We start from the raw sequence: 25,838 nt of genomic DNA on the forward strand, positions 1-25,838 counted from the left end.
CCAAGGGCACTGAAGCAAGGTTCACTACGTACCACAATTTAGCAGCCCTAGCTGTTCTTGATGAAGGTGCTTTTCGAATAATTGGGCCCATTGAAGAGGTCCAGCGGACTCTTAATGAGGCGGAAAAACTCGGCAGGATTGTCTCACGCAACGCTGATTGGATCATTTATCTACTCGGCCTCGCTAGCTGTAGAGTTCCTGCCGCTCGTTCCGTGTTCTGTTGGTGATTTGCTGCTACCATTTCTACCGTGACGCGCATTGTGTTTCACCCTGCTCGCCCTGCTCTTTTCCACGCCGTTCCTGGTCATTTGAGCCGGTGAAATCGGATCTCGCTTAATGTTGCTGTTCTAGTTGGCACGAAGAATGCGCGGAGTGCCCCCCCGTCGAAGGTCGTTGGCCGTTCGCTTCTATTGTACTCCTTTTTTCCTCTTATCTGTATTTGGTTCCCTTCTATACTAGCGAACCGAAAAGGAAAGGCTTCTGAGACTGTGCAAATCCCCTTGTTGTACTGGTTTTCAAGTGTTGTACTCACAAACAATGGGAATGACATTTGTACAAAATAGGTTTCCCGTAAGGAATCGCATGTGTCTTGACACGCAGCTCATTTAAATTGGGTCTGAAACTGAGATCTACGGTGGGGTTCAACACCTACGGACACCTGTGATAATCAGCCGCCTCTCCAAAGGCCTTTTTTCCTTAGAAGTGCAAAAATCGAGAAGTAGCTTTATTAGTTCTGCTTATTTGTTCTTATTTGTTCTGTATACTTGTATTATTTGTTCTGCATACTGATTTCTTCGGTACAGCTTACCTGCACTTGGAAATGTCAGGAAAATCAACTTAGAAATTCTACAGAGCGTTCAAGCTCTGCGAGCCTGCCTGGGATTGCCGAAATGTGCCCCTACGGCTGCTACCATTTTGATCGCTCAGGAGCATCCCATATCTACCTACCTAACAGCTGACGCCCTGAGGGCACATTTCCGACACATCACCCAGGTTCCCTGTCATCATTTGGCCAGTCTTCCTATTGCCAGGCCGCGTACATCGCTTACAGAGACCGCTGATGCGCATCGCGCTATTCTGCCGTCCCAGTTTACACCCGCATCTGGACCGTCCTCTCCACTGTGGAGCCTGCATCAACCACACGTGCTTCTTTCAATACCCGGCACCAGGAAGAAGGTCGAGCTATCGCCGACAGAACTAAAACAGATCACTCTTGAATACTTCCATGAGCACCATGCAAATCGTTTGCATGCTTACACCGATGGTTCATTGAATACCGTGAGTTCTTCAGGTTCCGTGGTCATGCCCACAACTAATACAGAAATAAAAGTTAGGACAATTCACCAGACTTCTTCAACAGCTGCAGAGCTAACCGCTCTTCGTGTCGCAATTAGGCATATCAGTCAGCAGAGCGCCCAGCGGAGGTCTATTTTCACAGATTTAAAAGCAGCTCTGCAAGCCTTAAAAGCGGCTCTTCGCCGTGGAGCCCATGAGCAACTCGTCGCGGAAATACGACAACTTCATCACTATGCCATGAATGGAGGACATGACATCATCTACCAATGGCTTCCAGGACACAGCGGCATAACGGGCAATCTCCGGGCGGACGAGGTCGCACGAACAGCCCACCAAGACAGCGATTATGTGTTGATTCCATTTTCCAGGGCAGACGCAGCGGGCAGGCTTCGCGCACTTGCGCGGGAACACACGCTCTCCTTGTGGAATTCTGACCAGTTTGCGAACTGCCGCTTAAAATCCCTGGACCCTGACCTGAAGCTCCGGCTTCCACCTGGCCTACCCCGATGTGAAGAAACTTTGCTGTGCCGCCTGTGGGTTGGTGTAGCATTTACAAACACTATTCTTCTGTGATCAGTTCAGTTCAGTCGTTTAGTCGTGTCCGACTCTTCGTGACCCTATGGACCATATCACGCCACGCTTTCCGGTCTCTCACTATCTTCCTAACATCACATAACTTCATCTGCAGCGCCTCGAGGATGCCATCTAACCATCGCGTTGTGATTAGGTATGGCAAATAGTCCTGCTTGTACAAACGGCGGGTGCGACGAGACTATAGGCCACATTCTTTGTGAGTGCACCCATATACAGCGAGGAAAGACAGTGTCTATGCCGTGCGCTGGAGCGTCTAGATGGACGCCCACTGACTAAAATTAAGATCCTAGGTCCCTGGCCACGGCGATCGTCTGCGGTGAAGGCCTCCCACGCACTGCTCCGCTTTATGAAAAGCACAGGACTGATCGAAAGGCTATGATTTTTTATGTTACGTGATATGAATGCGAAGTGATGTGATGTGACATGTCTGTTATGTGACTGTACTGTCTTCACCCATCCTTCTCTCACCCACAACCTTTATACCCACCTACCCCTCTCTCCCAGTGCAGGGTAGCAAACCAGTTCCTTTACCGGTTAACCTCCCTGCCTTTCATCATATTCCTCCCCCTCCTTCTGAAATAAGAGAGGGGGGGGGGGGGGGGGGGTTGCGCTCCAACGCATCTGGAAAAAGGGGAAACAGAGTCTGCACTTGAACATTCCGAAACGAATCCTTCGAACACGCTGAAGGAAACGGCGCGTTAAAGAACCCCAGGAAGTCGAACCGGAGCCCTCCACTACGGCGTCTCCCATAGCTTGAGTCGCTTTTAAACGTTAAACCCCATAAACTAAACTAAACTAAACTAATATAAACGGCGATAGCGTAGCTATGTTCGAATCACGCGGGTATTCTAATGCAATTCACTGACATTTTTGTTTAATATTTTACCCTGAATGTTTCCAGTCGCAGTCGCATGATTGAACTTTTGTTTATCGTGTACGGAGAGCTGACGGCGAATTGGGCGAAAATTGAGTTTATTCCCTTGCTGTTCCTGCATTATCGTCATCACCTTCTGCGGCTCTTATTGCAGCGAAAAAAAAAAATCTTCACTACATTTCGTTACCTTAACAATAACCTAATCCCCATACAGAGACGTCGCTCGTACAGTCGAGCCCGGTACGTGAAAGGCCTAACGGAAGCGTTCAGCTCCCCTTATATATAGGAGGGACATGCTACAACAATAGGGTTTTTTATTTCCGCTTCGTGACAGACCATCGGCGGGCCGCTCAGGGGGCTGACGTTTGGTAAACTTTTGACAATACCTGACTGTCACTCCCAGCTACGGTCCTGGAAATGTCGACCCGCTGCGCAGGCGATGGCAGACTCTGCTTGTCGCTCCGGTGAATGTGGGAAGGGCTCAGATCGGTACTGTACCTCATTCGACTGGCGCAGATTGAAGCGAGAAGAAGAGGCGAGATAAGTGTATACGGACAGAAGAAAATTGTAGAACCGCTAGTAACCGGAAATCACTTCTAAAGACAACAAAGATGCGGAGGAAGCGGCGGCAGATCTTAGTTTGGAACACTGCAGTGAACGCTGTCGACGGGAAATGAACGCACTATAGCACACGAGGTGGTGCTTACATAGTGTAGCAGCGAGATGTGATTTGTCGTTGTGAAGCCTTTCGAATACAAAGAACTGATAATTTTCCCGACAGACCGATGCTCAGGAACGCAGGCTCGGTGAGGTCTTTACAAACGGCGTGTCCTAAATGTACGGCGCATGTGTGGCGGCGGAACGCAAAGTGTGAACATTTTTTGCACTGTCTTGCGCATTAAACAGTAAACGTATTTCGAAGCAACTGCACTCTATGGCTACGGAAACAAAAATCTCATGGGCCGTATAAAGTGCTCAATCTTGCATTTATTTTTACCTATTGTGTCAATAACAGCGAGTATTCTAAGGTACATTGTGAAAGCTCCGGCTTAATGAAACTATAGCCGTGTTTATTTTCTTTATAGAAATAAGTCCTCAACGGTTGATTTTGTAAATCCGCGTTGCGTCTTTGAGCTTCCATTGTATGTGTGTGCAGGGGTGGTGGGTACGGGCGGGCAGCAACGAAAAAGGCGCTATTGTGGATTTCTTATATAATTCGACAATCATTGACGTCATTAATCACCTGCTAGCGACTTCGTTGCATTGCACCGATTTTAATGTTTGCTGGAAGTTGACATGCGTGCGGATCAAGCAAATTACTTTCGGGTTGTCGTCTCCTCTAAATCCCCACCGCGCTCTTCTATTCACCGACCGTAGTGCTTCTTTGAGTTATAAATCTTCAATGGATATCAGCTAAAGTTTCCCCTCTCTCTCTCTCTCTCTCTCTCTCTCTCTCTCTCTCTCTCTCTCTCTCGCTCTCTTTTGCTTTCTCCCATTGGAGGAAGTTTCGAAACAAAGCGCTCTCGGAAAGTCTGCTCTGAGAAGGGGTTGATAACAACGTTTTGAAAAAACACGTACTTGCCAAGCATTTCGGAAGACAACGGCAAGTTCTCGACACGGCTCTTCTGAGACCCTAGGTATCTGGAGACGTGCCCCGAATGAAGTGCGCATTCTTGCTTTACTCATGGAAGATGCGGGGGGAGGTCAGTCAGAAACGAACATTGGTAGCGTCGAGACTAGGGCTTGTTGATTCATACTTCTTAGCTATATGGAGCATCGAAAGACAAGAGAGGAGGACACACATAGCTCTATATTTCAACAAACGTATTCGAAAATTCACGAATGTTTTCATATGCTGTACTACCTCGAAATCAAAAGGCAAGCGTGTGATGAGCAAGGACGAAGGTAATCAAATTTTGTAACGCTTTGTTACATGTAAGTTTCTGCTCGTTACATTTAAGGATAGGAGAATTAATGGGTGAATTGGTTTCTTGTCGCAGAACTTTGGGAAATAAGACAGAAATCGCTCACATCCTCAGCAATAATTTTTACTCATACCCACTTTTCACCTGCGAGTGAAAACGGCATGAAGAGATCTGTCGGTTAGACGGGCTACAGGCGAATTAACACGTCTAGAAGAAACTGAAAGCCTTCTTCCACTGGCGCCATTCCAGGTCTTGCGCCAGCTCTCCGACAAACTGGGAACAAAAACAGTGAAGATTTGAAGCAGACGCTCTCTTCTCCAGCCTCCGTACATATCCTCCTCTATAAGACACCGTACCCTTTATTTTTATTTTTTTTTTTCAAAGTTTAGATCTGTCGAACCCGATACAACGATACAGACAGCAGTGTGCAGCGCATTATTGTCAAAACACTTCACCGGACGCAAGTCGCATTACGCGAAGAAAGTTTGCGGACGGCGCTGGAGAAAGCTCTGCTGCTAAAAGGCGTCGTCCTCCTCGGTGCCCAGCTAGCGTGCGGAGTTATGATGAAAAAGTTGTGCTGTGTGCGTACCGAGGGGAGGCTGGCCGTTCTCCTTATCAGCACTTTTACAGATACGGGCAGAACAAAAAAGAAACGAAATAAAAATAAAACAGAAACACGGGAATAGTGCATGCCGCCGGACCTCATCCCAGGCAGTGCTGAAAATCAACACCATACCGTGCCCTTGTGTGTCCAGAACCGACGGGCAGTGTTTGCGGAAGAGATGCAGCGTCAGGGGAAACGCGCATCGGTTAATAAAAATCCGCGAACGTATTGGGTGGCCGCCACAGCGCGTTTTCAGCGAGACGCGGGAAGGGAGCCAGGATGAAGGGGAAGGACAGGAGAGTGTAGGGAAGTATAGGAGACCCTCTTCCTGAAAGCGACCGTTTGTGGCGACACCTGCAACGTCTCCCACGCGTCACCGGGTTTGTTCATGCAAGTGCACATTTGGGACAGCCACCCTGACTGGTGTACATTGTAGCGTCCCTGTCATCGTTAGCAGGCCGCAGGCGTGTGACTGAAACTTTAGAGTGCAGCTTAGCACCGCCTTTCTTCATCAATCATAAATTGTTTCAGCTATTTCAATGGGCTCTAACAACCAAGTGCTTTAGTTCTTATCTGTGGAGAAAGAACCTAATTCATTGTATAGAGACAAATATCCAGTAATTCTGGATTTACCTCTACTGGCTGCCCAGACGAAGAGAAGTTCAACGGTGTTTCGAGAAGTGAGGCTCCCCCTCAACCCGTGTTCGGTTCTCTTTCCTATTGGCTGTTCGAAAAACATCAGTAACAACATATAAGCTTTTTTGTTCATTTATCAGTATAGTACGATCTGGTGTTGCCAAGTGCAGCCATTATATGCTTTTAGAGGCCTGCCTTTTAGGATACATATTGCCATGGATGATAAGTTTAAGCCACTAAGCTGTTTGTAGCTCTGCGCTGTATACCCTGCGCAAAACGCGTATTCTGCAAAAGGCAATAGGCCATCTAAGTGTAGCGCCTACAAATCGCTCATTGCTGACAATAAATGTTTTCCAATCCAAATGCTGAAGTCGGATTGGTTCGCAAGTAAACGAATAAAGAGTTAAGCACATGCATTCAAAACCAGTTAGGGGGTAAATAGTCGTGTTTTCAACGAAGGAAGGAAACGCTTAACATGAGGAAATCCATGTCCACAAGAAGAATGTCACTAATCATCATTTGAACACCGTTGTTCAGATGCCGCCTCATGGGCGCACTTTCTTTCTAAAAATGTCCGCGGTTGGCGCTCTAAATGTCACCAATGTTTGCTCCGTGAATTTAGTACACTGCATTCACGTATTAATGCTCTATTTGCGCCTTTAACGTTTTGTATGGCTATGCACACAGGTGTGGCACAGTATGTTTTTAACAAACGTTAAATATTGTTACTTTTTTTTTTTTTTTTTTTGCAGGCAGCAGCGGACATTCGTGAAATATCTCCGTTCGCAGACAATGCGGTCTTCTCTCTATCATTGCATTCCTAGGTAAGTAGGGACCTCCACACACCATCAGTCCGGGAGAAGCGTTCCCGACGTTCAGTTAGAGCCTAAAGGTGGAACGGGAGGCTTTCGGTTCACACCGCGCTCGGGTGGTGCCTCGAGTGCAAACGAAGGAGCGAAAGTCGAACGAAAGACGAGGGCGGGGAAACCAGTTTGTCTCCATTTGCTGTCGCGGATGCGCGCTTCTTAGAGGAGCGACGCAGTTTTTCGACGAATCACCAACGCGGCTCCGTGCAGTTTGGGCCAGCGCAAGGGAAGGAGAGCTGCGCTGCGTGCCAGAATGAATAGCCCTGCATCGCGCCTGGTGCAGAGGTCAGTTCTCACTCTGCGTCTTCCGTGACAATCCGGGCGCTGACTAAAGGCTACGCGAAACCACGCGACACTGCCTCCGCGAATTCCGCGTAAAAGCATTGCATCGAGGCCTCCTTCGCGCGTATATACTCGGTGTGTCCGCCGCTGCCCCTGTGCTGAAGACATTGCGTACAAAACTTCGTTCTTTAAATTCATTTTTTAGTACAGACCATGTAGCTACTTAGTTTATTAGTATTTCTTCAAAAGTTCGCAATGTTTTCAAATCGTAGCTCTGCTCGAACGGAGCAATTTCTTTTATATTTTTTAACGAATTTTTATTTCCTCCATCGTGTTGTTGTACATCGTAGGCGTTTCTTTGTCTCCAGACTAAGGCGCATAAATAAATTTTTTGTTTGTTTTTGTTTTCTTACTCCTCCACACTGGATGACCCACAGCAGCAGCCGAGTGAGCTACTGTTTGTTTATATCGTTTTGTTTTCCTTTGGTTGTGCACTGCGGCGGGGGATAACCTGCCACAGAATTTTTATCTGTTGTACGTCGTCATTGCACCCGCCACCGTTTCGATGGTGGACGACGGCTATTGTTGCGGCGCGCGTCTTTCTCTCCATCTTCTTTTTCTTTCTTCTCTATTTTCTCTTCTGTCTGCACGAGGCAGCGGAGGTGGCTCAGCTACAGAGCCAGTAGCAGCCGAGTGAGCTACTGTTTGTTTATATCGTTTTGTTTTCCTTTGGTTGTGCGCTGCGGCGGGGGATAACCTGCCATAGAATTTTTATCTGTTGTAGGCCGTCATTGCACCCGCCACCGTTTCGATGGTGGACGACGGCTGTTGTGGCGGCGCGCGTCTTTCTCTCCATCTTCTTCTCTATTTTCTCTTTTGTCTGCACGAGGCAGCGGAGGTGGCTCAGCTACAGAGCCAGTAGCAGCCGAGTGAGCTACTGTTTGTTTATTTCGTTTTGTTTTCCTTTGGTTGCGCGCTGCGCACGTCACTCTATTTTTGCGCTTCTAGGAAGAGCGTTTCGGTCGAGTACTACGCCCACAGAGTTATACAGTAGCAGAGGAAAGATCAGAATAAAGAGGAGGCACGGTACGCGCCTAATGGCTGCGACGAGCAACAACTAAACAAAGACCGTTGGCGTCACTACCCGCTTATTTTCTCGAAGGCCTTCGAGGCGTTGCCTAATGCCCCATGCACGGCTCCCAGGGGCGTGAATAATGAATGCTAACGAAGCAGTTCTCGGGAAAGATTTTGGTGGTTGTTTTTTTTTTTTCTTGATCCCGTTACGAAACAAGAGCTACGTGTAGGTTTACGCACAATTAAAGAAATAGGAGTGGAAAAATTGCCGATGGAGAGAAAAGATGCGTCCACTGAGACTCTGCGACCAGCTCTCTTTATTCATGAAATGTAGCTTCACTAGAAATGTAGCCTTTTCATTCGCGCCGTTTTAAGAAGCTAACGAACCTACGGGTCCCCTAATTCATCTGCCTTCATTTTAGCGGGGTTAAGTAACTTGCAATCTCTCTCTAAGAGCTTCTCAGTAGGTAAATGAACCGCCACACAACCATATATATACTTACTGGCTCACCTTATATTCATCTACCTTTTTTACATCTGTGATTGTCCACTCTCAATTAGACGACGTCACAAATTTAAGCGCGAAATCTTCCCACCTTTTGGTTCTGTATAGCTGAATATGCCGCCTTCAGCTCTTCGGACATAACTGCTACCTCTGGGTAAGGTACGTTAGAGTAATCGGGTGCTATATTTACATCATTGTAATTTTGCAGTTTTGTGTACACCGGTGCGGCTGCGCGCGTTCAGCTGTGCGCCACTCGTGCTGTAGGTTAAGCTGGGACGAGCAAGACACAAGTGCGCGACCCCGATTTACCGTGTGAATACCGATGGTGCAGGATAGTAAGATCCCGTCGTGCGGAACGCAATGCGATGCGATATGAGCGAAATTAAAGTTCGGCTAAAGACTGGTTTTAACCCTTGGCGATGTAGTAACGAAGACAATACACTCGGATATTTGAATTTGATAGCACTTGGGTGGCATTTACTTTTGCTGCACTCAGCCGCACTCCGGACGACGGAGGCAAGCTGGCAGCAGATGTAGCTGCAGAAAAGGTGATGTGGTGCGAATAAAAAAAAAAAGAAAAAAAAAGAGACAAAGACTCAGGCGTCATAAAAGACACACTAAAGAGCACGAAGTCCTTATTTAAATGCGCTGTAATGCAATTATTGCAGTTGAATATGCGTTACAGTGGGCAAGTGTCCTTGAAAGTTAGAAATTTTCGCTCAGCGTTTACTCATGCTGTAAACGGCTGATAACTCGCACGTGTAAATGTAGTCTGTGCAAGTCCGCTTTATTGCACTACGTTGTGTGGTCACTTTATGCTAGTGAGATGTCATCAATAAAAATTTGGGGCCCGCTGAGGCTGCGCCTTTTAGTGTATGAAGCGACAGGGGTAACGGCTCCCCGCTTTCCGGTTCCTCCAGAGAATACTCATTTCCATGCATGCATTTTGGTGCTTGCTTGTTCCCTGGTGCCTTAATTTATTCATCTAGTATAATCTCTCACACATTCATTAACCTGCAGTCGTCACATTATGTGAGACGTAACGCGAAAAAGATGTAATGCATCGCGTGCTTTTTCATCTAACCTATTAATGTTCCTTCGTGGCATTGGAGTAGCATGTGTCAAGATTCCCGGTGGGTTCTTATTTATTCATTCAAGTTACCCCTAAGGGCCTTACAGAGGCGGTTATTATAAAGAGATGTGTTCAATCTCCATCGCTTCCATCTCAAAGGAGAAACCAAAGTTGTCAGCGCCGATCAGCCTGGCCCACGTCACGTGGTTTTGTGATCTCGCGCAACCTGCCTACCAATCAATTACCGGCCACGGCACCTGTCAACTGCCTCCTACCAGTGGCATGGTCGTCAATTTCGCTCGCAACGCGAATGACGACGCCGGATTTTCTGCACATTAGAGAATTTAAGGCTAAAGCTTTAAAATGACTGCGCAGTGAGTTGGGATCGCAATGAGAATCGTAAGAAATTTGTTTCGGAATGTATAATCAAAGCGAACTTCTTCACAAGCGGCAAGCATGAAACCGCTGCTGCGCTGTCTGACAATCTCTCACCTGCAGTAGCGCAGCAGCTCACGCGCACGTGTGTTCTTACTTGGGAAGCCCACGTTGCTGCAAACGTCGGGCCTAAGCTCGGTTTCGTTCGCTATATGCCCCCATAAAAAGTTTAGACTAAATGAAAGTTCGCGTTGCCGGAATGTTCGTTACTGTGCACTCCCTAACTGTCGTAGTTTTGCGTCACCAGTTGCAAGGCCTTCGGAGATTTCGGGGGCCTTTCAGTGGGCTGTCAGGTTCGGCAGGACCTCGGTGGCCAAGGTGAAGAGAATACATAAGAAGCGATGACACTCCGCGAGGCTTCGCGCGTTGTATTTGCGAATATTCGAGTAGTGAGACTCAACCGAAAACACAATTTGATTCCACCTAAGTTAGTTTTACCTCGGAATCTCATCGCGCATTGTTTTTCCCCAAAAGCGTTTACCCATCCTTTTGTCTTCCCCATTTCGGTACGCTGCGCCTGAGTAAGGTCATGTTTCGAACTCGGACCGAGCCCAGGTCCCCTCTGAATGGTACTCTCTTAGTTTTGCAAGCTAATGTCGACGGATAGAATAGCGGACAGTATGATTAAAGAGGTGTGTCTGAAATTTTTGAATTCAGTTGTACAAGCCGCGCAGAAGTACACAGTTAGTTAGAAGCAGGAATAAAGTGAGCGGAACAAAGCAACTGGTCCATGATCTTCTGAAAACGAGTTGTACATCTTCACCGGGTCCATGGACAGGACGGGCGCGCTGTCCGAAGTTTGGCGAGCAGCTCTTGCTCTACGCGCATTCCTGCGGCAGTGTTGGCTACAGCAGTGTGTCGCCGGGATGCGTGGTGGCTGCCTGCGCTGAAGACAAACGGCCGATCCGGGACGTAAAACGTAACATCACCAGGATAGGAATTCCTTGGCCCGTCGCGTAAGCAGTGTTCGGCGCTTCATTGCTGTGCGCAGCGGTAAGCCTTTGCGTAAATACCGCCTTTGGCGAAAGTACCCTGGGAACGGAGTTTTTCGCTTAGTCTTGTATTAGCGCGCTTGCGATACCAGTTAAACTGTAAATGTGTGTAAGGTGCGAAGAACCCTTGAGATCATACTCGAGACCTTTCGGTCTTTGGGGGTGTCATGAGGGCTTTATTAAGCGATGCGAAGAAACTCTGTTGTACAGTTGCTTTTGAGAATGCCGTTACATGCAATTCGCTTTGCCGCTGTGGTTAAGTGGTCGTGGTGTCCTGCTTGCATTCTTCGGTAGAGTCGGAAAGAATTGGAGCGGTTAACCTGTGGCTTGACGCGCTTAATGCAGAGAGAAGCTTTTATATAAATTATTATTATATGAATGCAAGCTTGGCATCTCCTTCCATATGGCTGCTGTTAGTTTTTGCGTTAGATCAGCAATTATTTTGCCGCCTGGATTCTTCTCTCTAGAGGGTTTGCAGCTACGTGGTGATGTCAGTGCTGTTTAACGGTAGCATGGCTGCCATTTCTTTTCTTTTTCTTATAGTTCATTCCTTTAAAAAACACTTCCTCCAAAAAACACTTCCACTTGGGTTTTTCGCAGGTCTGTGTAGATAAGCCGCGCAAGAATTTCTAGAGTCAACAATGTAGCCCAACATGCATTTGTACGAAAGGGTAAAGGTTGAATGAGATGGGTCGGTGGGCCCACCAAATTAAATTTACTTTGTAAATTTCGGCCGTTGAGAAACCCAACATCCGCATACTTATATTACGATTAGGAGAAATGGTGCTGCAGTGAAGGTGACGATTGTAGGAATAATGGTCTTTTTGTTACTATGTATAATAGGGTTTCCCACTTTCACTAGAAATTCATTCCTAAAAAAGTGGCCGGCTACGTCAGCCTCACTGAAACACGTGGGATGCGTCTGACAGTCAGCAATTACGGCGACAGATAGGGAAATGAACTTTTTAGACCTATCAATATATTTTTATCTCACACAACAAATTAAGACGGAGGCTAGCAGCTTTCACGCTTTTCGATGGAGGCCAAAAATTTGGTTGAATTTTCCGGAGTCCTCCAGTGCTGTGGCTCCAAATAGCCTGAGTTGCTTTCGGACGCCAAACTCTACACGTTCCGTTTTATGGAAACTTCCTTGCGTACGCCGGATAAGTCATCGGACTCCATTCACGACTTCCTATCGGGTTGCAAGCCTTGTCTGGTTTTCAAATCCAACTCGAAAATGTGGACCCGTAACACGCATAAGTCTAGCCTTGAGGACATTGTATCTTAGCCCTTATTATTTCCTACATTCGTTTGTTTGTTCTTTGTTTAACTGGACGGCACATTTCAAAACTGTGCTCTGCGTCAGAATTAAGTAACAGAGGAATCAATTTTGTAAAGAAATTATTGCGATAGGCCCTAAGAGTCCCGTCAAGCAAAACACCCGGTGTTGCACTGTGGCTTAAAAAATGTGATTGGTGAAGTGCTAAAAACGAACTTCTGTCCCTTGGATCACCAGCAGTGTACGCTGCTCCTACGCCACCAAGCAATGTTTGGTTTGGGAGGAGAAATGGACTTTTTGTACGAGCATTTCGCCTAACACAACGCAGTCAGAAACGGAGAGAGAGAGAGAGATGGGAATCCAGGGAGATTAGCTAGACGAGGCCCAGTTTTCTACTCGGCGGGGTCAGGAAACAAATGGACAATATGCAAAAGAAGAGAAGAATGTTAAATCATGTATACTTGCACGCGTCCATACGGCAGTGCTGGGATGGTACACAGGGTTTCAAAATGTCCACTGAACTGCACAGCCTCACGACAACGGCCAATTATGTCCCGGTAGATTTCCTACGCGAAATTAGTTGCGAATATCGACCCTCTCACGAAACGCCGGAAGCTCGCCAGTCATTGCAGTGTAAAGGTCTTGATGCGCGGCATCCAGAGAACCCGGCACCAGTAAGGGGTTTAAAGGGATGGTGGATTGTAAGGCTTGTAGCAAAGGGCAAATGGCATTAACAGCATCCTACGAATCTCGAGTGTTTGGCGGCCTTGCTCTGTGAACCCTGCCGCAGAACCCGATCGAAAAGCCCAATGATGTCCTCAGTGAGCTCCTGAGGTTAGGCAGCCTGTAGGTTGAGGAACAGTACAGCAGAGTTAGTTAGTGCTGCTAATTCGTGACTATCATTTAGTGCCGCTCTCGAAGGTGCATGATCAGATTTTGCAAGTTCAATAAATATAATTCGAGTGTTCACGCTCTGTCGTCCCTATCGTTGTTTCTTTGTTCCCTCCGCGAGTCGCTAGCGAGGACGCTGCACCCGCGAAGTGGCGGCAGGATAGAAGACTGCCCCCCTCAAGCATCTATAAACGCTTTCGCGTAACGCTCATATGGCGAACATAACAATCCCCTCAGATTATTTTATCTTTGGAATAACACTGAAACTTATACACACAGATTCCGTGCGCCTGAGCATCATTTCGAGTGAGAACAGCTAAAGTTCCGCAGTTCTAGTTTTTACTAAGGACACTTTCAAATTTTCGAATGACCTAATCAGCATTCATTTGGTCTTAAATATTTCATTCTACTCTCAAAAACAAGTGATCGCTCAATGGGGTTCGGATATCACTCTACGTGCATTCCTCTGTTTCTCATAAGTATTCGTGGCAACGGCCTGCGACTCCGGCGTATAATCCTCGAAACGCGTGTCTCGCTTGATACCCCCTCAGCGAGGCGGCATGCACTTCCTTCTCATTAGTATCCATCAAGCACGCAGGCGGTGTTGCATCTTCCTCCGCATGCCTTTCTCCTAGAAACACGCGCATGGCCACAAAAAGATCTGCTCACAAAACGTGCAGCGGTCCATCAAGCGACGAGGACGAGATGCAGGCCCTTCCTTCCGAGTGCCGCCGCCGCCGCGAACGTCTTGTGCGCCGCGAAAGCACGACACGCCAACCGCTCACTCCCAGAGCTCTGCCTCACTCACTGATGTGCTGCGGAACGCTTGTGGCAGCGCGCGCTCGAATCCGAGATCAACGGTGGCGCTTTGTCGTCGGTAGCCGCGTGCGGCCTGATTGCCTCGTGCAGCAGCTGCTGCTGCACCGCTCTTGGGGGCCAAAGTGGCTTAAATCTCCGCTTCTGATGTCAGACTGCCGTGACTGTTGCGAGCTACGGCCGCTGCTCCGTGCTGCTCCCCGCTGCTGCGAGTAGACCTGTGGTGAGTGCACGTGCGTTTCTCGTCCCCCGGGTTCCGGAACTTCGCTTCTTGGGACAAGTTTCTATTTTGATGTATTTTTGCTGAATATACTCACGACGCAGTAAAGTATTTTGCAATCGAAGGGGAAAATTTTCAAAAAAAAAGAAAAGAGTGCGTATCATCAAGAAGAAACATTGCTCAACTCTTCTAGTAAAAAACAAAAGTTAACATGAGAACAATGCAGAAGATAATACAAAAAGAATTTGATGGAAAGGCGGATGACGAGTGCTAAATAACTGTAATCGTTAGCTGTTTTTTCTTCTTTCAATTTTCTTAATATATAAGCATCACACCCATTCTATGGCTACTTCCAGTGCGATTGCTAAATGAATTGAACATGACGACGCTTAAATAAATGAAGAAATATATCTTGACAAAAGGAGCATATTTCGAGCTGCACTTTGCACTTTTATGCGGCTTTGCCTCATTTTGTACGTCATTGTGCGGACTTTGACAGTGTAGGGGAGATAAAAAAGAGGGGGAGAGGGGGGGGGGGAGAGAGAGAAGGTTAGAAGATAAGAGGCTACCACAGTTGAGCAAAACCCTCGTGTGAAGTCCACTTCGGTAACAGCACCAAAAAGAAGTAGTAATAGATATATTTATTTATTTATTTGAAATACCCTAAAGGCCCAATAGGGCATTACATAGGGGGGGATGTGGAAGCAAACCAGGGTAGAACAAAAACAGATTAACAGATGATGTTGCATCTTAACAGATTAACAGATGTATAGTGCATTACTGCCGGGAGTTGCAGCCGGATTGCGAGGGAAGCCATATTTCAGAGCTATGTTTTCTTTTTACGCGTCCTGCAATTCACTAACAAGCGCCCAAATTGCTGTGATGAGAACGCTTCACTTCAGCGGCACTGCTACGCACCTACCGAGCTGAGTTCGAACACGGAAACTCCTTTTCAGCAACAGAACGCCGCAACCACGTCAAATCTGCCTTGAAATACTACACCAAAAAGCATTTCACTTCGCACTTCAACGCTGTTGCTGAATAACGTGCAGTTGTATTAGTCAATCATTTTATCATCGAAAGCAATATTGCCTAATGGCTTTCATGTCGTTAAAGCAACTGAAGACCTGAGCTTTTCTTGCTTGATTAGGGAAGCGGGACGTGAATATAAATTATCTTCGAATAACCTGCTCTATCGTCGGGTTTTTCCTGTGTATGTACATTTGTCACGTAGCATATGTACATGTCCGAGCCAGATAACCTTACTTGACTGCTATTGACTCACTGGTGTTCTATCTGCAGGTATACTATACATAGCTTACCATCCATGGATGTGAACCCATACGGTCCCCTAAGAGGCCCAATACCAACTTCCCACTTCGCGACACACCGCAGCCAGAATACCTGACTGTATCGTTGATTTTTATACAAATGCCCATTTCTACCGTATTTATAATCCGCAGTAAAGTTCTGCACTAGGCTTTTCTAGCAGTATGCAGTATTTCGAGTGATGAATGATGCTATCGACATCCGGAACCTTCGTCGGCACATCAAACACCCTTCCTTCAGTTCAGTTCAGTTCAGTTCAGGCGTTCAGTCGTGTCCGACTCTTCGTGACCCTATGGACCATGTCACGCCACGCTTTCCGGTCTCTCACTATCTTCTTAACATCACACAGCTTCATCTGCAATGCCTCGAGAATGCCATCTAACCATCGCGTTCGCTGCCTACCCCTTCTCCGGCGACCCTCAACCTTTCCCAACATCAAATCTTTCTCCAGCGACTCCTCTCTTCTCATCAGATGACCAAAGTAGCTGAGCTTTAACTTTAGAATTTGACCCTCCAATGAGCAGTCAGGGTTTATGGTCGACAATATCGACTGATTTGATCTTCTGGCAGTCCAAGGAACTCTTAAGAGTCTTCGCCAGCACCACAATTCAAACGCGTCAATTCTTCGGCGGTCAGCCTTTTTCACAGTCCAACTCTCGCATCCATACATCACAACTGGAAAGACCATAGCACGGGTTATACGGATCTTGGTTGGCAGACTAATGTCTCTGCTCTTTACTAGGCGGTCAAGGCTAACCATTGCTCTCTTTCCCAGAAGCAGGCGTCTCCTAATTTCATGGCTGCAGTCTCCTTCCGAGGTAATCTTGGCGCCCAAGAACAGAAAATCTGTCACAGCTTCCACTTCTTGTCCATTGATGCTCCAGGACTTGATAGGGCAAGACGCCATGATCTTCGTCTTTTTAATGTTCAGTTTAAGCCCAAACTTCTCACTCTCTTCTTGTACGCGCATCAGAAGTCTCTTGAGTTCCACTTCACTTTCTGCCATTAGAGTGGTATCATCCGCATATCTAAGATTGTTGATACGTTTTCCAGCAATCTTCACTCCAGCTGAAGACTCGTCCAGACCGGCCTTTCTCATGATGCACTCTGCATATAGGTTAAATAGGCAGGGCGACAGTATGCAGCCTTGCCTCACCCCTTTCTCAATCGGAAACCAATCAGTAAGACCATGCCCAGTTCTGACTGTGGCCTCTTGCCCTTCATAAAGGTTCCTGAGGAGACAGATGAGGTGAATTGGAACTCCCATCTCTTGGAGAGCTTGCCACAATCTGCTGTGATCTACGCAGTCAAACGCTTTCGCATAATCAATAAAGCAGAAGTAAATGGGTTTCTGGAACTCTCTTGCTTTTTCCATGATCCAGCGAAGGTTGGCAATTTGGTCTCTAGTTCCTCTGCCCTTGCGAAACCCAGCTTGCACGTCCGGAAGCTCCCGATCCACATACTGCTGCAGCCTACCTTGCAGGATTTTTAACATCACCTTGCTAGCATGCGAAATAAGCGCGATCGTGCGGTAGTTGGAACAATCTTTGGCACTGCCTTTCTTTGGAATGGGGATGTAAACTGACCTCCTCCAATCCTGTGGCCACTGCAGGGTTGTCCAAATCTTTTGACATAATGTATGCAGTGTGTTAACAGCATCGTGGTTGAGGTTTTGAAGCAACTCAGCTGGAATACCATCAATTCCGCTAGCTTTGTTCTTAGCAAGGCTGGCTAAGGCCCATTCAACTTCACTCTTCAGGATGCCCGGCTCGAGATCAGTAATCACAACCGTCCTATGTTGGGTTTGCACATCCGGGTCCTTCTTGTACAGTTCTTCTGTGTATTCCTGCCACCTCTTCTTTATCTCTGAGGCTTCAGTGAGGTCCTTGCCTTGTTTGTCCTTTATCACGCCCAGCTTAGCACAGAAGCTTCCTTTGATATCTTTGATTGTCTTATACAGAGCTCTTGTGTTCCTTAATTGGCTGTTGTCCTCAACTGCTTGACACTGTATGTTCAGGAAGGCATTCTTATCTCTCCTTGCTATTTTCTGAAAATCCGCATTGAGAACCTTGTATCTTTCTCTTTCCCCCATACCTTTTGCCATCCTCCTTTCCTGAGCTATTTGTAAAGCCTCTTCAGATAACCAGTTTGCTTTTTTGCATTTCTTTTGCTTTGGAACTACCTTAGTAGCAACTTCTTGTATTATATCACGAACATCAGTCCACATCTCTTCGGGCTCTTTGTCTTCTAGATCTAATTCTTGAAATCGATTCCTCACTTCCACAGCATATTCTAATGGAATCTGATCCAGATCATACCTGAGAGGCCTTCTAGTTTTCTGCGTTTTCCTCAATCGAAGCTTAATTTTGGCAACAAGAAGCTGATGATCGGTGCCACAATCGGCCCCAGGCCTTGTTTTTACCTTACCTCCCTTCCTTACACCCTTCCTTACCTCTGACTAATTAGTGTAATAAACACGCCGCTACCATTTCCCAATTTAGCGCAATGTAGCTTTACTAGGTAGCTCAATACCAGGGAGGAAAATTTCGCATCAGCATTTAATGCATGATCCCCTGATAGAAATGCACTCCTTACACTTTACATATACACACACCGAAGAAGAGTAAAACGTTCTCAAAGTAAATTGTCCCTGTCACTGGTGACCGAGAAGATGATCTTAAAGTAGGTGCATTCTTCCCACTTCTATCTTCCTTTTTTTTTTTTTTTTTTTCAGAAATCGAATGTTCATGATGGTAAGCGGCAGCGCTTCATCGAAAGCCTCCCATGTTCTGGGTCACTTATCCGCCTCGTGTCCTTGTTCGCCGTTGCAAATGAAGTTACGGAAGCACTCTTCGCGACGCTATAAGGTACACATACGCCATTTGCTGCCAGGCACTTAGCGCGCTGCAGGCGACATTGTTGTTGCAAGGACGGAAGCGTAACGATAGTCTTTTACCATGGGCCGTCGCAAGCAAGATCTCAAACAAAAGGGGTCATTGATCGCCCGTCACAAAATTGATGTTTGTCTTTCAGCGCACCCTCTTTTCCATCTGCTTGCTTCCTTTCAGAACCTTTTTCTGAACAGCTCGTCATGGACGCAAACAAAGCAAGAAAATTCAAACAGGAAAGAAGATAAACTTATTCAGCGTACTCCAGCTATCCTGAAAGCTTTCAGCAGCGTGAGGCTCAAGAGTCCTTGTTGCTGTGTTGATCTGGGCGGGGGTCCTCTTCGCGCCTTCAGTGCAGCTTTTGCGAAAGAAAGGGAATGGCCTTCGCGACCGGCACGCAGTTTCCTATGAAGGGCAATCTCAACGAATTAGCTCCTGTACCTCTGACCTTTCTGACGTTGCCTTAGATAACTCCGCTCTTATTTTTTTATTTTTTTCGGTGAGAACCGCATAGAGGCGGCGGCAAGTGCTATGGCCTTATGACGCACTTCTTTATCTCAGATAATCAACACAGAGTGTTTGATACGACTGTGACTGAATACCGTAAACCAAGAGACACATTCTGCTTTGACTTTCACTCTTCAGAAAGTCTAGTAACTGGTAAGGATTTCATGTGCTGAGTGAAAAAGAAACAACGCAGGGTTTACGACGGTATCAAGACGCGAAACCAGTCCCCCCCTCACATAAGGCTGGCGCTCTACAAGCACACCTTCGCTCGAGTTGAATATCCGCTGTCTTGCGGTGCACGTAGTCACATTTTTTTTGTAATTCAGAATGCGATGCTCCTCCCTCCCCAATCCCCATGTTTCATATTCAAGTTTACAATTCCACTCTCAAACATCAAAGTATAAAAGTACGTCAAATACAAGCAAACAAAACTTGATAGATGTTTGTCCGAAGAAACATTTTAGTACTTCAAAGACAAGCATGCATTCATTCTACCCTGTAGGGTTTCCTTTTTTCTATTTTTCTTACTGCCAGGTTGGTTGACATAAATTTTGCGCAAGCTGGTTCTGGTGGTGACTTTTTCAAAAGAAGCGCCACGCGTCTATGTGGTCCCTTTAGAGCGCAAACGCGGAAAGTAATTTGAGCTCCGCCGCCGGCTTTACGCGCAACACGGCATGCGCTTAATTGCAGGCCGCGCTTTCGAGATGGTGGCGAAACCACAGCGTTCCTGCAAGAGTAAGCAGTAGTTCACAAGTCGCTTCGAGCACTGCAAGCCTTGAGAACACTGTTAGAAACAGGCAGTTGTTTTGTGCCCTGTGGCGAAGGTTCGGGAACAGTCGGTAGAGGGCGTCGCGTACACAAGCACATTAAATTCGCCACTGTTTTTGCTTTTTTTTTTTTTTTTTTTTTTTCAGAGTTTCCCGGTGGTAAGGCGGAGGCGAATGCAGTGCTCTAGAAAGACATGTACTGAACATGTCGTAAAACCGTACGACTAGGAACTATTCATCATACGTGGAGCACTCTTCTTTCAGTGTTTGTTTCGGGACGCGCGTCCTTGAAGTTAGAAGCATGTCGGGCGTACGTACATTAATTCACTTCCATCGCTACTGCAGTACTTACAAACTTATAGTATATTCAGTGATTGTATGCTTTGTGTGACTGTCGGCACACCGAATTTTGTGTCCCAGGGTCAGGTATAGCTAAGTAAATAGCTACAGTTATTACAAAGCAGAAAAGCGTGAACGCCCAATTTTTGCTACTCTCTCCCCCTCTTTCTCTCTTTTTTCGTGCCCCGCTTTCATTTTTTTCCTCTAACTTGTGTTATTGAAAGGTTTTTTTACAGGAAGGAACTGAGTGGCTAAACCTCTAGATGTATGGAAAATATTCGTCGTCGGATAGCTGCACAAACACGTAAAAAAAAAAAAAAGGAACTTTAAACCCAGGCGCCGAGGGCTTTATGAAATCGGATTTTCTAAACGTGCTGACAGCTCACAGGGATCCCGAGCATGTTTTCCGCTTAGGGAACGAGAAGACACAACAGAAGAGGGGAAGGAGAAAAAAAAAGAGAAAGAAGCGAAGGGATGAAATAAAGGGGAGGGAAATAAGGCGGTAGGAACAGCGGCGGCGCGGACAGGAGCCTATAGGCCTTATTGAATCTCCGATCGGGTGTCATCCCCTTCGGGAGGCCAAAGCAGGTGAACAAAGCGCGCCTGACGTTGTCTCGCTCAATATCCTCCCTGCGACACGCCTGCTATGGCCCGACGACGACAAAAACGCTCTCCCCATTGGACGGCGCTGCAGACGATACTTCGGGCGCGTCGCTGGAAACCGACGGGGCAACGGTTCGGAAAAAGTGCGCTCTTTTGGTGATATACGGTCCGATTCCTTCACTGTTTATTGTCTACTGCGAAGGCGTATTTCTGACGTTACAATGACCAGTCACCATTTCAGGAAAGGAGGAACGAAAAGCCACCGCTTTGATTTTATAAGTGGTTTATCGCTGGTTTTTGATCATCTTTACAGTTTTGAGGTTTTGAACTTCGCGCAATCCCAAGCATTGCTGCAAACGTTGCAGTTTTTTTTTTAATATAGTGAGAGTCAGTGTTCAGCTAGGGCACACTTATACTAGCAGCAATAATTTTTTTTGTTTACAATAAGCTTGATGTCTTGTCTAAGACGCGATGAGGCCCTTCGTGACCCTGTCGGCTGGGACTCATGAGAGTTGAAGATTGTTGGATATATTGTTACGGACTAGGAAGAAGCTGACAGTGGCGCGTGGGCAGGAGCGCTCGCGCAAGGCCTGCTGCGGTTCATTACATCATCTCAGTCATCGGCCATCTCCTCTCTGTTCTGTGTTCATCGGCTTGCCGCCCCGTAACGTTTGGTTAGAGGTACCGGGTACGTCATCATCACTCATCATCCTGGTCCAGAGCTTCGGCGCCCTGTGTCTGCTTGCGCCGTCGGCAGCGGGTTCCATGGAGTGCATCGCCTGGCTGTTCCCCAGCCTGCCGGACAGGACGCGACCTTGCTGTTTCTCCGTCCCGTCGCCCACCCCGACTACAAAACACGACGAAGGAGAGACCAAATGATCCCACTGACTCGAGACGCCACCCACACGACCACGACCACAGGACACGAGAGACCCGATTGACCTCATGGCCCCACTGCCGAGACGCTAACCAGAGGACCCCACCGACCCATGACACCACATGTGAGAACATCCTACCGCCCATGTCATGCGGTGCATTCCTGGGCTTCGGCTATCGGCTCTTGGCAACTTGTGGCCCGAAAGCGTTCTTGATCAGGATTCACCGCGGAATTCTTCTTTTTCTTCTGCCTTGATATATGGCACATACCCACGACGGGGGATTGGCCAGGGTTCAGTGTGGACTGCCAAATGTCCTACACAAACTGAATTAGTGCATTAAAGTAATTTTCAATTAAACGAAAACATAAGATTTAGGATCACAAAACTGATTGAAAGAAAAAATACACCGCGGAATCATCATGGCGCTAAGCTATTCCTTCTTCCTGTTCTCGATTCAGTCACGTCCATCATCATGCCATGGATCTCATCGAGGAGGAGGAGGAGGAGGAGGAAAAACATTTATTATATAAACTTCCTTTTCTTCCTTAGTGGAGCCCTAAGTCCAGGGCTCCATGTGCCGCCTCAATCCTGCAGGCCCGCCAGAACAGCTGTCGCTGGTCTTGCGGGCTGTTGCGAATAAAACGGTCTCAGAAAGCATAAATACAAATCAGTCCATAAGCCCATGGGCCACGGCAATCCTCTCGGCCCGCTCGATTAGCCGGCGTTGTTCGGTCAGCTCCGCGCGGGACAAGGCATCTTCCCAAGATGAGAGGGTGGGGTGAGGTACAGGTGGAATGCCGCCGGGTGGCTTTGGGCAGGCCTAAACAGAATTATATAGTGTAGGTCGGTGTTGTTGGCAGGTGGGGCATTTACCTGGGCAGCGGGTGGGGAAGAAATTTGTGGTACAAATTTGTGTACGTGTGAGTCTGCAGTTGTCGCCATGCCACAGCTTCGGCCTTGGTGAGTGTTGGGTGCGGCGGTGGCAGAGTTCTTCTTTGTGGACGGTAATATAGTGTAATGTGGGTGTAAGACTGTAGAACTGTGCTGGCGTCCTCTGTGTCTACTTCCCCCTCCGCTTCCGTCGACAGCGCCCGGAAGGTTGCTGCTCAGGCGAGTGCGTGCGCACTCTCGTTGCCAGGAAGGGAGGAGTGACCAGGAGTCCAAAAAATTTTAACAATGGGAAAGGTATCATAGTTTATAGGTGAGAGCACGCGCGAAGCCTCGAAAGATAATGTATTCTTCGCGAAGGCGCGACACGCAGCTTGTGAATCTGGGATTATTGTGTATGTCGGACTGGTGGGATGTTTGTAACATGTGCCCATGTGGTGTATGAAGGCGAGTGCTATAGCAGTCTCCTCAGCCGTCGTGCTCGAGTTCCTGCCACGAACGGAGCCTGTAATCTTAATTGAGCCGTTGGCGTCCGTAACAGCTAGTGCCATAGCGTCTGTGCCCGATGGATATCTCGCCGCGTCGACATATAAAACAGTTTGGACACCTCTGTACCGGCGCAGGAGTGCCTTGACTCTAGCGGTCCTACGACCAGTGTGGAGTGCGGGGTCCATATTCTCTGGGACTGGCGCGACCCTGATCTTAGCTGCCAGTTTGGGCGAGATGGCATGGTACCTCTGTAGCAGCGGTGTTGTCGGCTCCGAGTAGCCTAGTCTACGGAGAACAGTGCGTCCCACTCTGATGTCTCGAAGGCGCGTGAGTTGGCCATTCCTTTGGGCTTCTATCAGCTCTTCTGCGGTGTTGTGGAGGCCAAGCTGAAGCAGGCGATGCGTCGAGGTGTATGGGGGAAGTCCAAGGGCTGTCTTTACTGCCGATCATAGAAAGGTGTTCAGATGATTGAGTTCAGTTCGATTGAACTTGTGATAAGGGGCGTGAAACGTCATACGGCTGATTAATAGCGCCTGCACGATTCGCATGGTATCCCTTTCCTTGAGCCCCCCACGTCTGTTGGAAATACGGCGGATCAAGTGCGCCACCTGCGCGAATTGCTTCTTGAGCAGCTGTATAGTGTAGGTCGCTCTGCCGTTGCTCTGCAGATACAGGCCCAGTACCCTTAGTCGATCCACTCTAGGGATGGGAATTCCTTCGAGATGAAAGTCGATTTCCCGGTCGACTACTTGGGTCCTCGCTCGTGCACGAATCACAAGCAGTTCTGATTTCTCAGGCGCGCATGTAAGCCCGCGCTCAGTTGCGTACTGCTGTGTCATCTCAATTGCTTCTTGAAGGCTGTCTTGGATGTGGCCGTCAGAGCCTTTGGTGATCCATAACGTGATGTCGTCAGCGTAGAGCGCATGATGCAGATCAGGAATTCTTGACAGCAGGGGAAGAAGTCCTGCCATCGCCACGTTGAGCAATGTGGGCGACAACACGGAACCCTGTGGGGTGCCTCGACCAGTGAGACGTATCGGTTCAGAGCGTACGTCTCCGATACCCAGGGTAGCAGTTCGATCCATGAGGAAAGCCCTAACGTAATCATAAGTTCGTTGACCACAATGTGAACTCGCTAGGCCCTCCAAGATGGCATCGTGCGACACGTTGTCAAAGGCCCCCTTCAGGTCTAAGGCCAAGACAGCACGGGCCTGGGTCCTGCCGGGATGATCTATCACTTCTTCTTTAAGCTGAAGGTGAACATCCTGAGTAAAGAGATGCGGCCGGAACTCGAACATGGTGTCAGGGAAGAAGATGTTGGTTTCCAAGTGTGGGTGCAGCCGCCGAAGCACTACATGCTCCATCCGTTTCCCAACACACGACGTCAAGGATGTGGCTCGAAGATTCTGAAGGGCGAGCTGCTTGCCTGGTTTCGGAATTAGATTTATGTCAGCATGACGCCATTCTTGCGGGAGTGTACCGGTCTTCCATACGTCATTATAATAACTGGTCAAGGCAGTTATTGATTCGTCGTCAATGTTCTGGAGCATCTTATATGTAATACTGTCCGCCCCAGGGGCAGTGCTTCTTCTCAGACTCGCGAGTACTGCTCGAACCTCTGATTGCGTGATGCCCTCGTCCAGGGGTGGATACTCATTTTGATGGGGGTAGTCTCCATATTGCGGTCTGGACCCATCAGTATATAGCGCGCCTCCAGGGCATGCAGCAGTGCAGTGTTATATTTCGCTTCCTTATGGAGGAGTTTGGCAACCGCTCTAGAGGTTTCCTCTCTGGTCTTGGATGGGTCGAGAAGGCCTCGGAGGAGTTACCACGTTTTGGCCGTTCCGAGTGTTCCCTGCAGCATTGTGCAGAGCCTGTGCCAGTTGGAACTCGTGAGCTCTTCCGCATAGCGCTCTGCCGCAATTGTAAGTTCCGCTATACGTTTCGGTAGCTTGCGATTGTGTCGCTGCTTCCGCCATCTTCGGACAAGTCCTCTTCGAGCTTCCCACAGATGAAGGAGGTGCGGGTCGATCTCAGGTGCCTTTTCTGTGGCCTTCACTACGGAGGTGGCGTTCTTTAAATCCATCTGAAGCTGTCTCACCCATTCAGCCAAAGAGAGTCGCTCGCCTTCTTTCAAAGCAAGTCTTTGTTTTCGGAAGGCGTCCCAGTCCGTGAGGCGCAGCTGACGACCAGACACGCGGCCCACTCGCACTTGCATCGCCGTCTCAAGGATAAAATGGTCACTGCCCAGAGACTCTTTTAGGTTGGTCCACGTGCACGGATGTTGTGTGCGAACTAGTGTCAGGTCCGGGCTAGTATCCCGGTTCACGCTGTTGCCCATACGGGGGGGATGGTCGGTTTCAGTCAAAAGAGTCAGTTGGGTGCGGGCAATAGCTAGGGCTAACTTACGGCACTTGGGAGTTTCGGTTTTGTAGCCCCACGAAGGATGGGACGCGTTGAAATCACCCATAATTAGTAAAGAGTTCTCACGTGGCTTCACAATCTTGAGGGCGTCATGAAATAGCTCTTCAAATACGTCCCTCTTGCCCTTTTTGGGAGGACATCGACAAACTTCCTCGTCCAAACGACGCCTTGAGAACTTGATAAGGCTGACTATAGATAGATGGTGTTGGTAGCGTTGCGCCAAGGCGGGACAGACTCCGCCACTGTAGGGAATTGACTTGGCTAGGACCTTTTATGGTCCACCTGGTACAAAAAGGGAAGCCTCAGTACCAATCCAATCGTCCACGGCCCCGGACAATGTTACAGACGAGGAAGAAGCGGGCAGT

General features: G+C 47.9%; 1 protein-coding gene across 2 annotated transcripts in view; it reads left to right on the top strand.

The window, feature by feature from the left end:
* The window catches only part of LOC146207539 (metabotropic glutamate receptor-like), a 260,240-nt gene that overhangs the window by 122,240 nt on the left and 112,162 nt on the right, over window positions 1–25,838 (top strand). For both annotated transcript variants that reach the window (XM_084588366.1, XM_084588364.1), the window contains exon 3: window positions 6,682–6,753. The gene's annotated coding sequence lies outside the window, so the exon portion shown is untranslated. The remainder of the gene's footprint in view (window positions 1–6,681; window positions 6,754–25,838) is intronic.

This window comes from Amblyomma maculatum, chromosome 1 (genome assembly GCF_055883805.1).
Source record: "Amblyomma maculatum isolate TAMU_Amacu chromosome 1, ASM5588380v1, whole genome shotgun sequence".
NCBI lineage: Eukaryota > Metazoa > Arthropoda > Arachnida > Ixodida > Ixodidae > Amblyomma > Amblyomma maculatum.